A 24,372-nucleotide genomic window follows, 5' to 3' on the forward strand; every position below is an offset into this window, starting at 1 on the left:
TTACATAGTTATTAATCAAGTTTAATCATGTAACTACTGAGAAACCAAACCAAAACTAAGCCACCAAGGTAACCTCGAGAAGCACCTCCCTCGTCGGAAGGAGATAACTCCACTAATCAAAAGGAGGATCTGGGCCGCTCATAACCGTGAGCACGGCTAGTATACCAGTTTTACACTCTGCAGAGGTTGCACATCTTTACCCACAAGTCGTGAGCTACGCTAGAGGTTCATCACACTTCCTTAGGTGAGATGACTAGCGACTCACTACGAGGCCAGTTACAAAGGATCTCGTTGGTAAGGCATAACCGCGAGAGATAGGTCAGCGACGATGGGGCCCACCTCCGGGGGTACAAGCACAGGAGCGCAATCCAAGCACAGACCTAGCCGGAGGAGCAGGGACCATTGAAGCTTACTACTCTTGCCCCGCAGGTAAGTTACTCCAAACCAAAAAGACCTAATTAGTAAGCCAAGTCTATCCCATTCTAGCCTTGTGGTAGCGCTGTTGTCCCAGGTTGTCGCTCTATGAACCGGTCCTTATGGAGAGTGGCCAACCAAGCACTAAGCACCGTGCTGGCCCCCTAAACCATGTTTCTACAAAAACCATCTTTTAACGAGACGTGAGCCACTCATCCACACAGAGGGCCACTCTCAGAATTATGTTCAAGTAAACCATTAATCAATTTAATTAAAAAGGACCAAAGTGTGTTATAGCGCAGCAACCTAGCACAACTAACCAAAATGCAACCCAAAGGATATATATAAAGGATATAAAGTGGCTAGGAAAGTCCTTATAGGCATACAGTATTAAATGCAGTATGAAATTGTATTTAAAAGTGATAGGTTGTTCATGTTACACTTGCCTTCCTCGTACTGCTCCTGCTGCTGCTCAAAGTGCTCGGAAGACGGCTGCTCCTGGTACTGGTACTGGGGCTCCTCAGATGGATCAACGTCTACTCACGAACACATGGCCAAAACAATGCACAATAATAAGCAAACAAGCAAACTCTAACAAAAGCTAAAGAACAGTACATCATTACATAAAAACAGCAAGAAAAACTAAGCTAAAACTATTCTACGCGTTACAACGATCGCGTGGATATAAAGAACGTTTAAAACGGAGCTAAAACGCGTTTTCTAGGCTAAAAACAAGTTCTAGGGGCTTATTTGTAAGAAAACTAGAGTTTCAGGGGGTTTTCTACAAAAACTAAGGACTAAAACATAATTAACCATTAAATCTAAGGGCTAGCGTGCAAAACTAATGGTTCAGGACTGCGGGTTCTAATCTGAGAAAAGCCAGGGGCCTAAGTGAATAAAACAGGGCCTGGTTGGAATTTCTTTTGAACTGGATGGAGCGCGGCTTGATTTAAGGAAAACCTAGGGGCTCTTTAACAAAAGAACCAGGGGCTTCTGGTCCCGGAGGCTCGACCAAGTGGGACCTGGCGGTGCTGGGAGACGGGGCGGCGCGGCCGGAGCGGCACCGTCTGTGGCGAATTGCGGCGGCGGAGTTCCTGTGTGGTGAAGCAGGGGCGGCGGCTCTGCGCAGCACGAAGGGAGGCCGAGAGCGGGGAAAGAGGAGAGGGAGGCGCAAGGGCCGCGTGTTATTTAAGGAGGGAGAGGGAGGCCCGGGGTGAGCGTGATTCCACGCGGGGGCGGAGGAGATCGCGGCGGGGATGTCGGGCGGAGGTTGCGCGGGGAGGAAGAAAGGAAGGGAGAGGAAGGTGCTGCCGTGTGGGCCCGGTTCGCCAGAGAGAGAGGCGCGGCTGGCGCGCGGGGCCGCGCTGTCAGAGGGAGGAAGGGGCAGGGCGCGGGGCCGACCTGTCAGTGCGAGGAAGAATCTGCGGTTGAGTGTGTGGTGCGTCGGTGGGAGACTGCCACGCGGGGCCTGCTTGTCAGCCAGAGGGGACGCTGGAGGGAGCTGTCCTGGTGGGGTCGCGTTGTCGGTGGGAGGAGGGAGCGACGCGCAGCTGCTGGCGCTGCGTTACTGCGGGTTCTGCTGGGCCGGGCTGAGCGCGAGAGCTGGCTGGGAACTGGGCCGGGAGCTGGGCTTCGCAGGGAGAGATGGAAAGAGGAGCTGGGCTGGTTTGGTGTGGGTTTGGGTTTTTTTTTCTTCTTTTCTTTTCCTTTTCTAATTCTAATTCAAACCAAAATAAACTTAAAACTATTTGAATTCAAACTTGAATTTGAATTCAACTCTAACACTCAAACAAATAAAATAATGCACCAGCATGAATGCAGCAACAAAATTTAACCTTAGACAAAATTTTAATTACTTGAGGAACAAAAAATTAGATTAAATGCAAGCTAAACAATTTAAATCCTAGAAAATTAAATAAAGCCAATTAAATTTATTATAAATTGCTGAAATTTGAATTAGGGTGTTACAGATTCACTCGTTCATCTCAAGAAGCACTTGAAGCAACCTTTGATTCGTTGATTCGCATTGGTTACTCTTGGAGCTTTGCTACTAGACGGTTAGAGGTGCCGGTGAGCTCCCATTCCTTTGTGGTTTGAGACCCCGGAAGTTTGTATTACCCCCTCTCTTTGTGAGAGCAATAGTAAGTGACTCAATCCTCCTTACCCCCTCTCTTTGTGAGAGCAAAAGTGACTCAATCCTCCTTCGTGGTTGATTGAGGGAGACTTGGGGCTAGTGACAGTGTAACAGCCCACATTTTAAGAGCATGAATTAACCCTAAGTGATTAGGGTTAAGAGAACAAAAAGGAGAAGAGACAAGAGAAACAGAGGAAAAGAATGAAGGAAAGTGAGACTCAATCAAATTTGGTCAAATTCGTCCAAATTTGAAAACTTTGAAGATTCTACATGTCGAACTCTCTGAAGAGTGTCAAACAGTAGAATAAGTTAAAGGAAAAGGGTTTGAATGCAAGGGATCACCTGAAATAATTCGATGGTTCAGTAGCTATGTTTGATAGATTATATTTTGAGATTCTGCTAAGCAAGTCAACTGTTGGTCATCATGCAAAAGGTAGAGCAATGTGTGTTTTAAGCAATGAAACTAAGTTTGGATAAACTAAAGAATGTCTTGGACATCTATGAGGTCACTAATGTTTCAAAGAAATACTGATTCAACCAACACTCAGAAAATATTCCAAGACAGGAAATGCAGTGATGTAGCATTGACTTGGAGCTTGAATAAAATGAGATGTCATGTATCAGAGTTGGACGAAGAATAAACATCTTGAAGGGATATTGGGGAACAAATATGTGCCATTTGTTTCGTTGCGAACATTTGGTAAGGCTTCCAAATTCAACTTCGAAAACAGCTGATTTAACCAAAAGCTTGCTGTTGTAAAATAGGGAGACTGAAACTCTGAATTAAGATTACGTTTGATATATGCATCAAGATGCAGAGCTATTTTTGAACAGATTAGAGGACAAATCAGCAAGAGCGCCTGAAACAAAAGTTGTAGATAATTATAAAAGCTACAACTTTGCTTATTGGATATTTTTAAGTTTAGTGGGAGAATTTGGAGGAAAATGCATTGCAAGTTTCAGGTACAGAGAAGTTCAGTCTGACACCAATATACACAGTCAGCTTCAGAGCAGTTTTCAGCTATGTTAGAGGCTGAATTTGAAGAAGTGCCTGCAACGAAAATTATAGAAACATATCAGGTCTACATCTTTTATTTTGGAGATTTCGATGTACAGTGGAAAATTTTGGAGACAAGTACATTGCAAGAATCAGGTTCAGAAACATTCAGCTTTAACTCAGTGTAAACTGCAATGTTCAGAGCACTTTTTGAATAAGTTAGAGCTCGAATCAAGGGAAGTGCACAACATGAAAAAGATAACTTGATAAACCCTCTACAACTTTTATGTTGGACGATTTTAATTTTCAGTAATAGAACTTGGAAATATTTGGACCCAAACATGGCAGGATTGAGACGATAACTGAAACACTGCATTTTTGGTCGAATTCATTAGAACAGTAATGTTCATGGCCGATTTTAACTATAATTATGGCCGAATCAGGAGAAGTGTATATGGAGAAAAATGTCAAGGAATGTACCTTCTACAAGTTTGGTATTGGACGATTTTGAAGTTCTTTATTGGTTTTTGGAGATACAAGGGCCTGAAGTCGCGAGTTCAGAGAAGAGAGGAGAGAATTAAGACAGAGGAACAGAGACAGAGCCGAGCTCGTGTTCATCAGGTTCAGTGCACCTGGCGGCAACGATTTGAACCAAGGCCACGCGTCGATTCGGGTGTGTGCCAGCAGCTAGCATGCAAGCATGAGGTGGAGGACCGGAAGGCGGTAAGAATTTGAATAAATACTGCTCAGTGCAGCTCATCGTCATCCTCCCGCTCACTTTTCCCCCAACTCGAGCTCTCTGATCTTCACTGAAATTCGTCGTCCTCGCTCGATTTCGGTTCGATTCCTCGCATACACAGCACCACCAGCCCTCTCTCGATCGATTTTGAGAGTTCCTAGCCTTTCCATCGACCATCGCCGCCAGCTCGCCGTCGTCTTCAACCTTGGGTCACCACCGTCCAGTAAGGTGAGGTCGCCGGAGAAGAAGGGATTCCCGTGGTGTGGGGCTAGGTTTGGGAGGTCTATGGGCGAGATTGAGGTGTGCAGAGAGTGGTGGTGAGTTTGGTTGGCCGATTCGGGTGTAGTCTCGCCGGAACGCGGGCTCGCCGCCGCGGCCATGGCGGAGCGACTCCCAGCAGGGAGAGAGGGGTGTTCTTGGGGGCTCGGGGGCACAAAGTAAAGGAGGAGTAGGGGCGCCCGTATGGGCGGGCCGCCGGCCTCCGGTGAGGCCGCTGCCGGCAGGTCACCAGGGCTGCTGCCCCCTGCCGTGCGCGCTTAGAGGCAGAACAGAGGAGAGGAGCTAAGAGAGAAAGGAAAGAAAGAAGGGGCTGAGTGGAAAAAGAAAAGGGTAGAAGTGAAGGAGAGAGAAGTCTAGGGGGTTTTGTGCAAATAAATCTAGTTTAGATTTTATTTATTTGTTTGAAACTTATTTTATGTGCTATAAATTGTAGAGGTCTCCTAAAATAGTCAAACCAACTTTATTAGGTTTGTTTTATTTTCCTCTATGCATTAAAAATATAAAAGCCCTAGGTTAATATTAAGGATTTTTATTTATTTATTTTCCTTATTCATTAAGGGATTTAAATAAATACTTAAATCCTTATGTCATTTAATAGTAAAAATTTTGGATAATACACCCATTATTAGAAATAATTAGGAATAATAATAAGTAGGTAATTAGGATTTCCTTAGTATAGAATAATTCAAGTTAACCTTAAATGATTGTTAAAATTTATTTAGACTTAATTAATTAGAATTAAAATTGTGGTAAGAGTTTTTAAGTGTGTGCTGGATGTTGGATTACAACTTTATAGGGGTGTAAAGTTGTAATTCAATTCTTCCAAATGCCTTGCATTCATGCACTAACACTGCATACCATCGCGATCGGGGTTGTCCAACCTAAGATCGTCAAGTCGCCATCCGAAGCTTCAGAAGAGGAGAAAGGAAGTTCATCAGGATAAAGCTCGTACAAGAACTTCAAGTAGAAGCTTCACCTTTCGAATCCGAGCAAGGCAAGCACCGGAGCATCTACACCTACTAATTTCCTAACTATTACTGTTAATTTCATGTCATCGCATATGAATGCTTAAGTCTAGGAATTGCTTGAGGCCCATTTGATGCATGCTCAACTTCCTTGATTTAAGGACATCTTTGCCACCTTCTCAAGTAGTTAGATCAAACCAAAGGGTCTAAAAGAAACCTACACTAAAAGCAACAAAAATCTAGATATTACTCGGAGGTTCACTTGATGAAACCAGACAATGGTTGATGATGGGTATGGTGGTCGTTGAGTACAGAGCAGAAGAGGAGTTCTAGCTCGGTCCTCACTTCGAAAAAAAGAATAAGGAACTATGGTATGTTTGACCGTAGAGAGAGCGGAACCTACCGGTTATATGCTGACATATGGAACTAGCAAGCCCGGTAGCTTGGTTGACCTAAATACTTGAACCAAGTTGTACCCCACTCGACGTGGAATTGGTGGCGGGGTCGTAACCTGAAACCCCTGTTGTGATCAGGCCCGACGGGGGGTCCTGCACGGGGGTGCGAACCCGAGTGTTGGTATGCTTGGTTCAGGGTTTAGTATCTTCCTCGTGAAAGGTTGCCACGTGCGGTTTACTCGAGACTCGTACGTGACGTGTGATCCGGTATCCCCTGCAGGGTGTAAAATCGATTCGAATCGCCGCAATTCTCGGATATGAATGCCGCTTGATCTCGCTTAAACATCATAACTAATTACGATGCAACCAGTATAAAAGTTGTTGCTTGTGAACCTAGAGGTATTTTGGTGCCTGTATATTAGAGTTAATCTTGAACTAGTGTCTTAATGTAAGTCCTTAATTTGGTATAGTCACTATTTTGGAGACTAAAGGTTTGAAAAATGAGCCAGTCCACCAAATACAACCTTGCATGTTCCTTGATTCTTTATATAGTTATACTGATATAGTCGGGTTAGTCTTGCTAAGTACCTTCGTACTCAGTGTTTGTACATTAACTGTTTTAACAGTGCCGCCGGGAGAAGCGCGGGAGTGAAGATCTCAAGACCTAGGGTGTACGCTGAGTCGATACACCTCCGGATGTTTTACAAAATCTTGTGAGAATAGGCCTGCATGTTAACCAACCCTATGGCTGTAGGATCTACGTGTTTGAAACTCTATAGAACTGGTTTGCACTAAGGTTTGTGCTTATTGTGTAATAAATCTCATCTTGTTTTCTGATATACAATTAGCGTCTGTGTGTAATATCTGATGGTCCAAAGCAAAATGATCATGTACGTATATCTGAGACATGGTTGTTGGTGGTTGAATTGGGTGAAACCCGACGGACTACCAGATTTGTTCCATTTTAAGAGCGTTGGCTAGATTACCCTTGTAAAAGGGTGATCGGGCGCTCTAAAGTCGGGATAAATTGGCTGGTGCCGCCACAGACAGCCCGGCTCTTTGTGAGCATCTCAACGGATACGTAGCTCCTTTGTGGAGTGAACTTCGGTAACAAATCTTGTGTCTCCTTTACTTATTGTTCTTCATATTGTTCTTGAGCTTATTTTGACCCGATCTACTTGTTAGTAGCTTATCTCTTATGTAGAACTTGCTCACAGGCTCAGTTACTTCATTTGTCAACTTTGTATTCAAAGGGAATCATCAAAAGATAAGAAGATTTCAAATATCGTACAAGATTCTCTCCTCCTGTCAGAAGATCCGACCCTACTCTGGATCATCCGGGCCTGGGAAGGCCGGAAGATCCGACATAAGGCCGGATCATCCGACCCTGATGGTTTTTTGCCAAGTTTTACAGGATAAAATTTTACAAGGCCTATTCACTCTCCCGTCCCCTCTAGGCCTAGTGTCGATCCTTTCAATTGGTATCAGAGCCCAATATCTTCTCTTGATTAAGGCTTAACCGCTAAGGCAAAAACACTATAGCCGGTGCAAGGGGTGAAAGTGTTGGTGGCACTACCTCCACCTTCGAAGTCAATGATAGTGACTTTGAAGTGAGCAATATTGAAAGAGAAATGGAAGAGGAAGAGAGGACAATCAAGCGAAAAGAAAAGATAAAGAAGATGAATGAAAGAGTTGAAAAGAGGGCTCAAATGCTTTTCAATAAGGTGAAATTGGAGAATGAGAAGAAGAATCAATAAGGATTTCACACGGTGTCTCATGCATATGAGACCTCAACTTCACAATTCTCTAATTGTTCCAACCTTTTTTTCTCTACCGTTCCAATGGGTAAACCTCCTCCATTTGATGGAACTGACTATACCCGTTGGAGCGAAGATATGCAAGTGCATCTATATGGACTTAACCCGCATCTTTGGACTATTGTGTACATTGTGTAGGTGTGCCTCAACTTGGAGAAGATGAAGTGGCTACTCCAGAACATTAACATGATATGTTTCGCAATGAAGCCGTGAGAGTCATTAGAAGCTCTCTTTGCACAATGGAGTACAATAAAGTTAGAGGAATTATTAGTGCAAAGGAGATTTGGGATACCCTCAAGATGTCACATGAAGGAAATGATGAAGTTAAGGAGGGAAAGATAGATCTCCTGCAAGGAGATTTGGAAGCATTTGTCATGAAGAAGGATGAAACCATTCAACAAATGCATGATAGGCTTACTCTCCTCGTTACCGAGATTAAAACTCTTGGTAGTAAGGATTGGGATGATTTCAAGGTCACAAAGAAGATGCTTAGAGCATATGTGCCCAAGAATCCAATGTTGGCAACTTACATTAGAGGCAAAGAATCATATAGAAAGATGAAGTCAATCAACTTGTTGAATGAGTTGCAATTTCATGAGATGAATGCTCTAGATGTTGCCAAGTCAATTGGTCAAGAGGAAGTCAAGACTATTGCTCTCAAGAACGAACCAAGCAAGACGGTTGAAACAAATGACAAGCCAACAAAACAAAAGAAGAAAGTTGAGTCAAGTGATGAAGATAGCATCGATGAGGAAATCGCCATGATGGTGAGAAACTTCAAGAAGTTTATGAAGAAAAGAAACTTCAAGAAAGGAACCACACAAAGAAGATGCTACAAGTGTGGTGAAAAGGATCATTTCATAGTGGATTGTCCTCTCAATGACAACAATGAAAATGAAGACAAGAAGTACAAGGACAAGAGTAAGGACAAGAGTTATGACAAAAAGAAGAGATACAGAGAGAAGAGCAAGGAGTACGAGAAGAAGAATGGCAAGGCTCATGTTGGTGAAGGATGGGAGTCAAGTGACGACTCCGACAATGAGGGCACGGCATCTCTTGCCTTGCTCACTACTTCATCAACACCAAAACTCTTCAACAACCTCTCCGATGATGAAGATGATGGCCCCATGTGCTTCATGGCTAAGGGGAATAAGGTATCAAACTACACAAACCCTCCATCCTCTCCCACCTCCACATCTAGTTAAGTAGAAAATGACTTGGAGGAAGAGGAGGCTCAACTTAAGGAAAACATGATAAAGAAGTTTGGGAAACTAGGTTATAAGCAAATTAAGAAGCTTATGGAGAAATTAGAGAAAAAGAAAGTGATTCTTAGAGAACAAGAAGACTTGCTTGTCCTTGAGAAGGAGAGAAACCTTACTCCAGAAGAATCTTTAGCCAAAGAAAAAGATAAGGTTGAGAAGTTAGCAACGGACTTCTCTCTTACTAATGACTCAAATGTGAGGATGTCAAAGGATCATGCCTTAGCAAAGGACTCACTAGCTAGCCTAAAGAATGTTCATAGTGAGCTTCAAGAGAGACATTCACGCCTTGAAGATATAAACAAAGAACTTAAAGTGAGCTATGACACTCTTTGGGAGAGAACCAAATCTAGTTCCAAGGCTACTCTTGACTCTAATGCCTCCACTAGCAAAGGGTGCTCAAAATGTTAAAATTATGATATAAATGCTTGTGTTACTAACCTTTCTAAGCTAGAAGAAGCTATCAAGTCCAAAAATGATCAAATCTACAAGTTGAACATGCTAGTTGGTAAGAGAAATCTCAAGCCAAAGTGTGACTTTAAGTCACACCCTGCTTATGACACGGCTTGAAGGTTTCCAAGCATTGGTGATGGACTTGGCCACACAAGAGGAAACAAGGCAAATGGTTCTAAGATTGTGAATGGCCAAACCATCCCACTTTGGAAGAAAGGAGCCAATCTTGATGACTTGATGAACATGGCTCACAATGGCACAAAGATAAGTGTTGACCGAGGTAAGTGATGAGGACATGTCCTCCATGGGTATGACCACATTTGGAGAATGTCATAGAGACCCAAGAGACCAACATGGATTTTCAAATAGAGATGGAGGCCCAAAGCTTATCCGATTTGAGTCGCCAAGGTGGAGGCCCAAATCAAGTTCGAGTTCATCTCGGAGTCCAAGACCAGCACATACAAAAAATGATGCCCAGGACGCATACGGAGTCCGTATTGGACGTTCTTTATATGGATGGAAAGATAATTTCAAGGAGCTTCCAATGGCACCAGCTTCAGGCCAAAATTCGTTCAGAGTGAATAGGAATACTCAAAAACAAGACAACATCCAGAATAGTATAAATATTATTCCACTTTCCTCTAGTTATGTTTTCATGAAACAAGTTTACTCCATAGAAGGGGAGCATTGCTGGTCGCCACCTACACCTGCTAGTACTGGTTTTGTTTGCAATGAACATATTCTAATGGATATACAACCATCTATTCCTGCTTTGTCTTTTGTTGGTACTAATCTTTTGCAGGATGATGTTGACAAACATTGTGTGTCTTCCGATCAAGGAGCCTACATGTTTGTTGAAATTTTTATGCGAGATGACTCATTCCATAGTTTGAAACATGGTCACATCCCTGTTCGTAATAATTTTGATTCCCTTTGTTTTCGCAACCCCGCTCTCCTATGTTTTGTGCAGGATCGGTTTCAAACACAATCGACACCGAGGACGGCTTTTCTTCAGGAAGGAGAGGATGATGAGGACATGTCCTCCATGGGTACGACCACACTTGGAGAATGGCATAGAGACCCAAGAGACCAACATGGATTTTCAAATAGAGATGGAGGCCCGAAGCATATCCGATTTGAGTCGCCAAGGTGGAGGCCCAAATCAAGTTCGAGTTCATCTCGGAGTCTAGGAGCAGCACACACCAAAAATGATTCCCAGGCCGCATACGGAGTCCGTATTGGACATTCTTTATATGGATGGAAAGATAATTTCAAGGAGCTTCCAATGGCACCAGTTTCAGGCCAAAATTCATTCGAAGTCAACGGGATTCGTCAAAAGAAGAGAACGTCCAGAATCTGTCACGGTGCTGTGACACCATCTTTTGGGCTATTGGCCCATGTATCATGTTGGGGTCCATTATGGTGAGGGTTTTGTTAGTTCTAGTTTTCCTCATAAAACTGAGATTGATTCGTTGTAACTGTGGTGACAAGTCCTTTTATGGTGATCTATAGCCCTCGGTCTTGATCTCCTCCACTATGTCGATTAGTCCTTTGGAATTGAGTTCTCGAACCCCTCTTGTGATTTGCTTCGTCCATATTTGCAATATCTGATTGCGTGATTACATCTTCTTGCTTGTGTCCTTCGATTCGCTTGTAGAAAAAACCTTCTTGGCGAGGTCAATCAAGTTGTGCTTGGTTGATAACCAATGGAGCAGTGGTGTAGCGGTTGCAGGTTTCGAATCTTGCTGATTTAAAGCCGGATCGTCAACGTCGAGTCCTCCACCAATTGAATTTATCCCTACCGTTCGAAAGATCGGGCCTACTCGTCATCAGAAAGAACAAGATTAAGGATACAACAAAAGTCAACACAAACAACAAGAAGGTATCATCTCCCATGTCACGCAACTACACCATTGACTACACGGTTGTGATTCAAAATGGGAAGATGGTAGTCATGTACATTGGTGCTCATGCAAGGAAGTTGAGGAGTGTGTGGGTGCCCAAGATGGCTTATTCTAACCTCCAAGGACCCAAACAAGTTTGGGTACCTAAAACTTGAGCCTCACTTTGTTTTGTAGGCCTACTCCTCCGGTGGAAGTGCATGGTTGATTGATAGTGGTTGTTCAAATCATATGACCGGGGAGAAGGACTTGTTCACTTCATTGGAAAAGGATGACATACCCAAAGAAACTATTGTCTTTAGAGACAATAACAAAGGAGGAGTAATTGGTTTGGGTAAAATTGCTCTCACTCACAATAATTCAATTAATGATGTTTATTGGGTTGAGAAATTGGGATACAATTTGTTGTCTGTCTCACAACTTTGTTTGATAGGCTACAATTGTCTGTTTACTAACGAGGGTGTGACCGTCACTAGAAGGGAGGATTCCTCTATTGCTTTTACGGGTCATTTAAAGGGCAAAGTTTATATTGTTGATTTCTCTAAGGAGAAAATTGAGCCCAAGACTTGTTTATTGGAAAAATCCGACTTGGGTTGGCTTTGGCATCGCCGACTAGCCCATGTTGACATGAGGAACTTGACCAAACTTCAAAAGGACGGGCACATCATAGGACTAACCAATGTTGTTTTTGAGAAAGATAGGTTGTGTAGTGCATGTCAAGCGGGGAAACAAGTTTGTGCTCCACATCCCGCCAAGAACATTTTGACATCATCAAGACCATTGAAGCTTCTACACATGGACCTATTTGGACCAATTACCTAGATAACCATTGGCGGTAACAAATATAGTCTTGTAATTGTTGATGATTTTTCTAGATTCACTTGGGTATTCTTTGTGAATGACAAAAGCGAAGTTCAAGGAATTGTCAAGGAATTCATTAGAAGAGCTCAAAATGAATTTGAGTTGAAGATCAAGAATGTTAGAAGTGACAATGGCTCGGAATTCCGAAACACCAATGTTGAAGAATTTCTTGATGAAGAAGGGATCAAGCACGAATTCTCCGCTCCATATACACATCAACAAAATGGCATTATGGAGAGGAAGAATAGGAAATTGATTGAAGCCGCAAGAACCATGCTTGATGAGTACAAGATTCCGGATATCTTTTGGGCCGAAGCAATCAACACGGTGTGTCATGCCATCAACCGTCTCTATATCCACAAGTATTTGGGCAAGATACCCTACAAAATAATCACCTGTAACAAGCCTAAGGTGCACTACTTTAGAGTTTTTGGTTGTAAATATTACATACTTAACAAGAAAGCCAAAAGCTCATAGTTTGCACCAAATGTTGATGAAGGTTTTCTACATGGTTATGGTACTAATGAACACGCCTATCGTGTTTTCAACAAAACCACTGGTGTTGTTGAGACCATGGTAGATGTGAAGTTTGATGAATCCAACGGCTCTCAAGTAGAGCAAGTTGACATGAACCTTATAGATGATGAAGAACCTCCAAGTCTATCAATCATGAGAATGGGCTTAGGTGAAGTGAAGCCACGAGAAGAAGGGAGTCATGCTACTGTTGAAGGAAGAAATGAGGATCCATGATCATCCACTAGAGTTGAACCACCAAGTTCTCAAGTCCCTCAAGATCAAAGTTATGCTCATGGTGATGATCATGATCATGGCATGGATAAAGGGGGAGCACAAGGTGAAGAAGCTCAAGAAGAAGCACCTCATCAAGTTGAAAATAATGATGATGAGGGACTCATTCAACCTCAACACCAAGTGTCTCATCCAAGAGTTCATCAAAGTATACAACGGGATCATTCCGTTGACAATATCCTTGGGAGTATTCGAAGAGGGTTAACTACTCGATCTCGTTTAGCAACTTTTTATGAACATTACTCGTTTGTTTCCTCTTTGGAACCCCTTAAGGTAGATGAAGCACTTGGTGATCCGGATTGGGTAATGGCAATGCAAGAAGAGTTGAACAACTTCACAAGAAATGAAGTTTGGAAATTAGTGCCAAGACCCAAGCAAAATGTGATTGGAACCAAGTGGGTTTTTCGGAACAAAGCAAGATGAACATGGCGTTGTCACAAGAAACAAGGCTAGATTGGTTGCTCAAGATTTCACTCAAATTGAAGGATTGGATTTTGGTGAAACATATGCTCCGGTGGCTAGGCTTGAATCAATTAGGATATTGCTAGCCTATGCCGCTCATCATGATTCAAGCTATATCAAATGGATGTCAAGAGTGCTTTTCTTGAATGGACCTCTATCCGAGCTAGTATATGTAGAGCAACCTCCAGGCTTTGAAGACCCCAAGCATCCCAACTACGTGTACAAGCTCCATAAGGCCTCTATGGGCTTAAGCAAGATCCTAGAGCATCGTATGAATGCCTTAGGGAATTTTTTCTCAAGAACAGCTTTGTAATGGGCAAAGCCGATTCTACCTTTTTCACTCAAAAAATAGATAAAGATCTCTTTGTTTGTCAAATTTATATTGATGATATTATCTTTGGTTCTTCTAATGAAAAATTTTGTGAAGAGTTTAGTAGGATCATGACCAAGAGATTTGAGATGTCCATGATGGGTGAATTAAAGTTCTTCCTTGGTTTTCAAATCAAGCAATTGAAGGAAGGGACTTTCATATGTCAAACTAAATATACAAGTGATATGGTAAAGCAGTTTGACATGGCCGATGCTAAACCAATCGAGACTCCTATGGCCGTGAATGGACATCTTGATCTTAATGAAGATGGGAAATCTATGGATCAAAAGGTATATCGCTCCATGATTGGTTCTTTGTTTTACCTTTGTGCATCTAGGCCGGATATTATGCTTAGTGTGTGCATGTATGCAAGATTTCAAGCTAATCCTAAGGAATGTCATTTGGTAGCTGTTAAAATAATCTTGAGATATTTAGTACATACTCCAAAGCTTGGCTTGTGGTATCCCAAGGGCTCCACTTTTGATCTACTTGGCTATTCCGATTCGGATAATGCCGGTTGCAAGGTAGATCGAAAGAGTATAACAAGGACTTGCCAATTCCTTGGCCGGTCCATAGTATCTTGGAGCTCTATGAAACAAAATTCCATTGCGCTATCCACCGCCGAGGCCGAGTATGTTGCAGCTGGTGCTTATTGTGCTCAACTACTTTGGATGAGGCAAACCTTGAGTGACTTTGGCTATGAGTACAAAAAGATCCCTCTCTTGTGTGATAATGAGAGTGCCATTAAATTAGCCAACAACCCCGTCCAACACTCAAGAACTAACCACATTGACATAAGACAACACTTCGTAAGAGATCACGAAGCCAAAGGAGATATCGCACTAAGTCATGTTAGTACCGATAAACAACTAGCCGATATCTTCACAAAGCCTCTCGATGAGCAAAGGTTTTGTTTTCTTAGGAGTGAGCTAAATATCTTGGATTCCCATAAATTGGCTTGACTTATTGCATACACCGTGTATTGCATACACCTTGCATACACATTCTTAGGAGTGATCTAAATATCTTGTGTGAGTTTTTCAAAATTATTGATGTTGTGATCATCGGATCACTCCTTGCCTCAAATGATCATGGTTATTGTTGATGGTCCTTAAGTGCCAAATTCGACCATCAACCAGACTCAATAATAAAGGAAAACTATACACCTTACTCGCATATTTGTATCACCAACCTTGCTCCACAGTTGTTTTCGAGTTTTGTACATTTCAGATGAGCAAGAGCGGAATAAGACAAAAACACGCAGCAGACGCCACATAACTACGCAGAAGATTGCATCTGGTGTCACACACTCACAAGGAGGGCCCATCTGGCAGAGCAAACGGGTGCACCACGTATAATGCATACAAGGAAAGATATCAAGGCCCACATGTCAGCCTGCCAGAGAAGGATGAGAACGAGAGGCTTCTAGGTGGGGTCGACCGAACCTGGACTGCCTCCTGTCCAGGTGCATTTCGAGGAGTCATGGCCAAGGCACCTGATCACCTTCCATATGTGCATTTGGCGGGAACCGACCTCCACTAGTATAAATAGGGCCTCTCACCCCCCTCTCAACACACACACACCCCTCTCATTCCACTCTCTCCAAGGAGGCTCTCTCTCTTGCTCTCTTAGCTAGGTAGTGGAGCTAGGCTAGTTCTTCTTTAGCGAAGCAAGTCATCCTCGGAGTCGTTGAGTAATCCTCGGCTCCCGGTATGGCTTTGTATCCGACTTGTTAGACTTCTATTCATAATATAGAGATATGCCATGGTTGCTTTGCTATCTGTCAGACCCGGGCAGCGGGACTGCTCACAGGCGTGGAATATTCTAAAGTAAGGGGGGCGACATGGAGTACCCTTTACCTCTTTGTAACTACTCGTGTCACAGTAGGACTAGCTGATGTACATGGAAACTACTTGACCTCATTGGAGTAGGACTCTACTTGTACTTGGCTAGGGCTTTCCATGTAACCCTGTCCCCCCAGGATATATATATATATATATATATATATATATATATATATATATATATATATATATATATATATATATAAGGGCGGGCAGAAACCCCCTTGAAAATCATCGAACAACACCTAAGGCAATACAAACCACCACACAGGACGTAGGGTATTACGCTCCGATAGCCTAAACCTGTCTAAATCTTTGTGTTCCTTGCACCATCGCGTTCTAATCTCGGTGAGTCCCTGCCTACAATCAATCTCCTCGGGGTATACCTCGGAGGGTTTGCCAGTAAAACACCGACACTATCTTGATAGTTTATCAATCCATGCTTAGTTCATTCATGAGTTGTGCTACGGATTTGGTTTGGCCAGATGATCCGGGTACAGATAGAGGTTCGTTGTGCTTTCGGGCTTGCACTAGCGTTTTACTTGTCCATCTGAAGGGTGGGAGACCTGGGGATGCTAGGGTAGTGACTTCATACACGAGCGTGGTGCTCGGGTATGCGGGATCATTCGGATATGACCGTGCTCCACGGTGTGACTGGGGTAGACGGCAGGTGGTGATAGCCCTGTCCGTCTGGCGTAATAGCGGTGTTGCGTTTAGAGTATTCCTCGATGTTCGGGTTCGATGTAGGAGTTCATGCAAAGAAGTAATGGGACTGGATGTACTCCGGTGCGGGATCTTCTTCCCGCTATCCCATTTTCCTGGCACCTGTAGCCCTAATCATGTCCTATCATGACCCGCAGCTTTGGATAGAAGTACTAAGACACCTAACCTAGCCTAAGCTCCAGCTGACTTAATGTAGGATAGATTAGTTCTTTCTTTTGTTGTTTCTCACTTTTATTCTTCTGTAATCATATAGATTATACCATGAGAGTGGCATCCCTTGGGTGCAGTTGCTAGGATGGGTTCGGCGCCCTCATTTCTAATGATTGCACTAAGGACCATCAACAGGTGTTTCTGAGGCCGTTGCCAAGGTCTTCGCAAACCCGGTAGCGACTTAAGAAATGCAACAAGCATTTCTGGTGCCGTTGCCGGGGGATGGCATGTGAACAAAGTTATTGTGCTGATATTAATCTAGGCTTTGTACTCAAGATATAGTCATTACTCTTTCAGGCTAATGTCACTTTATATCTTCTTTTATTTTTTTTATTTGAAAGAAGACAGGGGTGGTGTATGACTGGTTTCTCCCTGCCGGAAAACTACACAGACAATCCAGATAAGCTCGTGAGAAGGGCACGACCTCGCATCGTTCCTCCTCTCGCTATTCTCCCAGCACAGGAACCCGTTTCGGAAGCACCACTTGCTATTGAGGCTATAGCTGAAAAGACTCTCCACGAGTTCTCCATCCCCTCCACCGACAATGTGGCCACTAGACCCAATATCAATGTTGGGGATGTGAACTTCGAGCTCAAATCCAGCCTCATCAACATGGTGGAGGCTAGCCCATTCTGTGGCAAGCCGAATAAGGACGCTAATGCGCATCGGCAGAACTTCCTAGAGCTCTGCGACACCGTAGTCATATGGGATGTCGCCGCCGATGTTATCAAGCTTCGTCTGTTTCCCTTCTCCTTGCTGGGGAAGGCGAAACAGTGGTTCTATAAGGAAAAAGACATCGACACCTGGGCCAAATACTCCAAGGCGTTCCTCACAAAGTTCTTCCCGCTGGGCAAAACAAATGCCCTGCGCGGGAAGATATCAAGTTTCCAGCAGACGGGGATGGAATCTATCCTAGAAGCTTGGGAAAGGCTGCAGGAATACATCCTGGCCTGTCCCCATCATGGCATGGACAAGTGGCTCGTCCTACAAAGATTCTACAACGGGCTCACGATGACATCAAGAGCCAACATTGATGCTGCTGGAGGAGCCTTTCTCGATCTGACGATCACTAAAGCCAAAGAATTAATCGAGAAAATGGTCTCCAATCAAGGGAGGAGCGATGAACAACTCCAACCCTGTACAAAAGGGCATGCATACCGTCAAGGAGACGGATATGATTGCCACGAAGCTGGACCTCCTCATTAAGAAAATGGAGGAAGGAAGCAAACAACAAATCCATGCTCCCATATACACTTGGGTTCGCACTTCACATGCGAAGTCTGCAGCAATGAAGGACATTCGGGGAACGACTGCCCCGAAACCTGTTGACGCTCACTAACAATCATTTCCAGGCATCAGCTTGATCAGAAAATCATGAGAGTTTGCATTTCTTACACGCATCTTTATCCAATAAAGTCCCTAAACCACACTTCACCTTCTAGAAAATGCAAGTTGTGTTTTTGAGCTAATATGCAGGTTGCAAGCACACTTTGGCCCGACATAAAATCACAGAAAATATCAGAGCGATGATTCAGGCTCAATTGGACCAAGTGTAGCCCAAGAACCACACCAAATCCGCTCAAGACAGGCCAGGACCAACATGGACCAGACAAGGAGGCCCAGGACAGCCTACTGGACGAAGCTGGGGCGGTTGGCGCCACTGGCTGGCCAGCCGACCAGCCTGGTCGGCCGACCGGCCCGTGGGCCCCATCGCCTTAATCCAGACACGTGGTGACATCTCATAGGCTCCCAATGGCGGTTTGCTGAGGATTGGCAGCTTCTCACCCGTGGCTCCCTGCAATAAATACAAGGGGGGTGGAGAATAGAACACACACACACACACCTCACAACACTCACCTCTTGCATAGTCTTTAGGCTTAGTGGAGTTTAGGAGAAGTCTAGGAGTCTTCGAGTCGCCGAAGTTGCTCGAGAGTTCTGGTATGGGTTCATCTCTAGCTCTCTCTTGTAATACTCGGTTGTTTGTAATAGAATTAGACTATGGTTACCGATATCTACTTGAAGTATGTTCTGAGTTATCGGATATGTGCTTCTTGATCTGGTTGCGTTATTGCTCAATGCTTGCATTGCATGATCGCCCTGTGCTTGCGATGGTTAACATATCGTTCTTAGAACTCCATCAACTGCTCTAGTATTCGTATGTTTGCTCTAGTGTGATGTTTGTCCATCTGGAGGGTAGGGGCTCCGCGCGGGACACTAGAGTATTGCTTACTTGTGTAGGTATGGTGTCTAGAGTAGCTAAGAGTTGCTGGATGTCAACTATACCCACGGTTTGTAGAGGTAGCCGGAAGGTGGGGACAGCCCTGTTCGAGCCCTTGTAATCCTCCACGTTCGGTATGGGGGTGGGAGGTGCATAAAGCCGCCGGGGTGTACAAGCTCCTCCCGTTGCTTCGATAGCGATCTCCCTGTTGTGTAGTTTAATCTCTGACGATCTAACCATAAGATGGCATTGATATAGCTAGCCTAGCATAGTTTACTCGAGCTCTAACTTCTGCCTTACTCCCGGCCTAAAGCGTCTTTTCTTTTCTTTTATTTATTTATCTAGAGGGTAGTTTGTGTGTGTCTGTCACACTACCTCCTACTATGTTATATATCTTACCCCTATTTATGCATGAGAGTATCCAATCTAGATAAAGTTAATCAACTAGTCTATATCTCTTCATTCACCGCCTTCCCTGCGGAAATATAAATGACACCCCGGTATACTCCCGGTAAAATGCTACAACAGTATTCTGTGCGCTTGCAGATTTATTCGTGGTTCATGAAATACTGCCACCCCAAATTGGCGTCTGCGGGCGTCATCGCTACTTTCCTAGTGGTGATGCTGGTAGGCGCCAACAAGCATTTTTGGTGCCGTTGCCGGCTGGAAGGCACAGATTGAAGTATATAGACAAAGTTATGAACAAAATTGAAATTGATATTCGCTTGTGTTGTCGGTCAAAACCCACCGGCGATTAGCGACAGGCAACATGAAGAGCCGAGAGGTTGCCGGGGCGCTGGCAGGCACTGCTCCCTCGTCAACGGCCCATAATTCCAGCACACACCGCCGCTTCTGAAGACGCAGGGCGTGCCACCTGACCTATACCCGATCAGAAAGGTGCGAACGTGCTTGCAACGATTTGCCTGCATACACAAACACATGGAAACATAAGTCCGAGCCGTGGTCGGCTCCCTGGGACGACTCTTGCATCGGCTTTAAAGAGCCGATTGAGTCCCGGTGTCAGATTGGATTTGTTTGTATCCGGATATTTGATGAATAAAGTAAATAACTGTAAAGCTGCTTCAGTTAAATCTAGCTAATCTAATCCACGACGGTAAAAGCTTCACTGCTAGATCAGAACATCCTACACGTAATAGGGCCTAATGAGCGTAATAAATAACTAAACCTTAACCAGAATAGAGGCCTACGAACAAGCTAAAGCCGATTCCCGGATTAATTCCCTATTAAGACTAAGACAAAGCATCTAATACGTCACCGGATCATCCAACCCGTTTGCAAGGCCTAACCTAGCAGATATTATGCCAATTCTTAAGTATAAGAACAAACCGTAACAGATTAGATCTACTAGATGGAAAAGAAGCAGGGTGTTGTTTCCGTGTAACTAATTCTATGCAACAAGAATTAGCATAAGATTGAAACGTGACTGCATAGAAATAACATGATATTCGTAGATGGTAAGCAACAAAAGCACGATGAATCTATTAAAAAACCATGCTACGAACATCAGGATAACTAGCATTACTCGCCATCAAAAACACTTCAGTACGAGTAATACCAAGGTAAAAGCAAGAACAACGCTGCCCTGATCGCAAGAAGCGATCAGGGCAGCATGGCGCTTACTTGGATGAAACCCTAGAATTAGGGGTGGCGGTGCGCCGAGAGTTGTTGGTTGCAAACGTGATGACGTTCTCTTCTTTACGAATAACATAAGGTATATATTTATAGTTCGGAGACTTGGGAAACAATCTAAACCTAATCGCGTCCAAAACGGACTCTAATCTAAACTGATACATGGCCCACATGGCCCAAATACTCGCGCAGGAGCCGATTTACAAGCCTTCTTAAACCTCTGCTTTAAGCCCAACTCGCTTACGGCCCATTAATTAACCCTGTTAATTTATGGCGATAACAGCTTGCTAAACAGGCTAACTTGGCTTTGTTTTCTTGTCTGTGTTGATATGAAAACAGGGTAGTGTATGACCGGTTTCGACTTGCGCAAAACTTTCATTCCGATCCAGAGTCACTTTTGAGGAGGACGCGAGCTCGTCTCGTATCACCTAGGAGGCCATTCTCGGCAGCCGAACCAGTCATTGCATCGTTGTCAGCTTCTCAAGCTATGGCCCAGAAGACACTCCGGGATTACTCTGCTCCGTCTGCTAACCAGGTCCCCACCGGGCCCGAGGTTAACACCGGAGGGGAAATTTCGAGATCAAGACGGGTCTTATTATGATGGTGCAGGCCAGCCCTTTCTGTGGCAAGGCCAATGAGGATGCCAGCGCTCATCTCCAGCAGTTTCTGGAGCTTTGCAGTACTTTTGTTATCAAGGGTGTATTGCAAGATGCAATCCGGCTCCGTCTATTTCTGTTCTCTCTCCTGGGGAGAGCGAAGCAATGGTTTTATGCTAACAAGGCTGCTGTGGACACTTGGGATAAATGTGCCAAGGCGTTCCTCTCGAAGTTCTTCCCGACGGGCAAAACCAATGCTCTTCGTGGATAGATTTCGAACTTTCAGCAGGCATCAAATGAGTCAATTCCTGAAGCTTGGGAGAGACTTCAGGAGTACATTCTAGTGTGTCCGCACCACGGAATGGACAATTGGCTCATTCTTCAGAACTTTTACAACGGGCTGACTCAATCATCCCGTGATCATATGAATGCCGCTGCGGGTGGAGCTTTCTTCTCGCTGACCATTGAAAGAGCTACATCATTAATCAAGAAGATGGTGTCCAACCAAGGTTGGAGCGATGATCGCCTCCAACCACGCCAGCGAGGCATGCACTCCGTCAAGGAGGCCGACATGCTCGCTATGAATATTGATCTCCTCCTCAAGAAATTCATGGATTATTCCCAAGATAAGGCTCAAATGCAAACACTTCAAGCCTTGGAAACTCGCATGACGTGCGAGGTCCGCGGGAATGTTGGACATTCGGGAGACAATTGCCTGGAAACCCAAGAAGAAGTATTATTCCTCAATGGCAACAATAATGGGTTTCGTCCACAAGGAGGTCAGGGGTGGAATCAAACGCGCCCATACTATCAAGGAGGTACTGGCAATTCAAATTCTTTCAATCCTAACCAACCTACCTTAAAAGATCTTGTCTACGGCCAAGCGAAGATCATTGAGTCCCTTCAGAAGAAGTTGGCCGCTACAGACAAATCAATGGAGACCATCCATGCCAAGATGGACGTATTCTCCACTGCCATCAAGAACCAGCTGAGTTTCAACAAGATGATTGAAACTCAACTAGCTCAAGTGGTTGCCGCCATGCCCCCTACTATGGACAACGTTAAGGCGATAACCACATGAGGAGGTAACACTACTCAAGATCCGCCTTATCCTAACCATGTCAATAGGAAGAAGGCAAGTCCGGTGGCAGAAGAACCACCTCCGGAGGAGGAACCCGAGAAGATTCATGAAGGGAAGACGGCTCCGCATGAATTCTATGATACTCAAGTGTTGCCGTTTCCTATGAGGGCAAAGAAGCCGAATACAGACGAGCAGTTCAGCCGTTTCATTGCGATGATACAACAAGTGAACATCAATGTGCCTTTGATGGATGCGATGAAGGTCCCGACCTATGCTGGCTACCTCAAGGACATAATCAACAACAAGCGACCGCTACCGACTACTGAAATAATCAAGCTCACTGAGGCATGCAGTGTGGCTATACTTCAACAATTGCCCGAGAAGAAGAAGGATCCAGGATTCCCAACTATCAGATGTTCGATAGGGGCACAGAACTTCGACAAAGCCTTATGTGATCTAGGAGCCAGTGTTAGTGTGATGCCAAAGGCAGTCTTCGACTAGCTCAACTATACAGAGTTGACACTGACACCCATGCAGTTGCAATTGGCTGACTCCTCAGTACAGCACCTAGAAGGAATCGCTGAGGATGTTCTAGTGAGAGTACGGGACTATTTTGTCCCAGACGACTTTGTGGCACTCGATATGGATAATCAGAAGGAGACTACTCTCCTTCTGGGATGGCCATTCCTCAATACAGCAGATGCACACATTGATGTCGAGGCTGGAGAAATCCGACTCCATATCAATGGAAAAGAGGAGAAATTTGATTTCAGACCAAAGAAGGAGCAATGTTTGATGATAAGAGTCAAATTTGGGCCAAATCCTCAGAAAATCAAGGAAGTCGAAGTCACACCCTCTCAGAAAGATAGTCTTATACCTTTTATAAATACACTTATGAAAGAAGATCCAACAAGTTCAAAAAGGTCTAAGAAGAAGGGCAAATCAAAGGTTACTACACCCGAGGATCCTATTCCTGCGTCGCCTACGCCTCCAAAGAAGAACAAGAAAATATGGCGCAAGAAGAATAAGACGTCATCGACCGCTACTACTTCTCCAGGTATGGACAAAATGACCTCAACATGATCAGGTATGGAGAAAGGTCCTGATTTTCGGACCCTAAACCAAGAGCTAGCTTGGGGGAGGTTTCCTCCCCTAAGTCAACTGTATCCTTTATTTGCTTTTGAATAAAATTTGATAAAAACTTTCAAAACAAAATAAATATTTACCGCTTTATTTCTCTTTTTTATCATGCGCTGTAAGAATGTTTTAACTCCTTATGAGAGTTGAAAGGATGAGTTTTGCTTTGCTCTATCATGTCTGTTGTGCTTAGTTTGGAAATAAGAGTTCTTTTGAGTTTAAATCTGATGGTTATGTATATACCTTGCCAATAAACCTGAAAGTTCCGTGGGTTGCATATGCTTGATCCAAGTCTAAGTTGTTGTGAGTATAGATATGGTAAATAAGGTTGTACAAGTTTGTTCTAGTGATGCTTGAAATTTGGAGTTGTTTTCAAAAAAATCTAAAAAGGCAAGTTCCCCAGTGATAAGAAAAGTCCTACCAGAGCCATATGTCATATTCCATGAAAAACCTTACACATATGCTGCTTGATGTTCTGTTGATTTTTGTCAAATTGTGCAATCTTAGTGAGATGCTTTTCATGCTTTCTCGATCATAAGCACGTACACGACCCATCCATTTGCCACATTCCCGCACTGGGAATTGAGCACCATCATCCATCCATTTCCCATAAATAAATGCTCCATGTCTTGGTAATCTCTCTCATAGAACATCCCTGAAATAAAATGAAGTCAGATTATGGTTGCCCCAAAAAGGGAAAAGATGGCATGCCAAAGAAGCATGACCCAAAGAAAAAAGAGAGAAAAGAGAGAGAAAGGGGTAGCCATGTCTAAAAAAAGAGAGAGAGAGATAGGGATGATTCAAGAGAGAAAACCAATGTCTTAAGGAGTGAGTTACATCCATCCATCCATCCATCCATCCATCCAATCATACACTCGCACCTTTTGATCGAGATTGCATGACTTGTTTCTCCATGGATCCTCTCTTTTACTTTACAATATATGGAATACAAGTATGCCCTGTTCTTATCCTACCTTGAGCTCCACAAAGGCAGATACTACCCTGGTGAGCATAATAAAAGTTGAATGCCTCGAGAGAGTCATCCTGGGAACTTTGCCAT

The 24,372-nt window shown here is 43.9% G+C and overlaps 1 long non-coding RNA gene and 2 other non-coding genes across 3 annotated transcripts; all 3 read right to left on the reverse strand.

The window, feature by feature from the left end:
* Window positions 1–3,314: 3,314 nt before the first annotated feature.
* Window positions 3,315–4,831, reverse strand: LOC120648684. Its single transcript, XR_005665040.1, has 2 exons — window positions 4,026–4,831; window positions 3,315–3,599 (listed from the first exon to the last, which is right to left on the reverse strand). It is a non-coding gene; the product is annotated as an uncharacterized LOC120648684 (long non-coding RNA).
* Window positions 4,832–17,489: 12,658 nt separating this feature from the next.
* On the reverse strand, window positions 17,490–17,598 carry LOC120653023. Its single transcript, XR_005666721.1, has one exon. It is a non-coding gene; the product is annotated as a small nucleolar RNA R71 (small nucleolar RNA).
* Window positions 17,599–21,350: 3,752 nt separating this feature from the next.
* Window positions 21,351–21,457, reverse strand: LOC120653141. Its single transcript, XR_005666822.1, has one exon. It is a non-coding gene; the product is annotated as a small nucleolar RNA R71 (small nucleolar RNA).
* Window positions 21,458–24,372: the final 2,915 nt, after the last annotated feature.

The sequence above is a fragment of the Panicum virgatum genome, chromosome 9K (genome assembly GCF_016808335.1).
Source record: "Panicum virgatum strain AP13 chromosome 9K, P.virgatum_v5, whole genome shotgun sequence".
NCBI classification, from domain to species: domain Eukaryota; kingdom Viridiplantae; phylum Streptophyta; class Magnoliopsida; order Poales; family Poaceae; genus Panicum; species Panicum virgatum.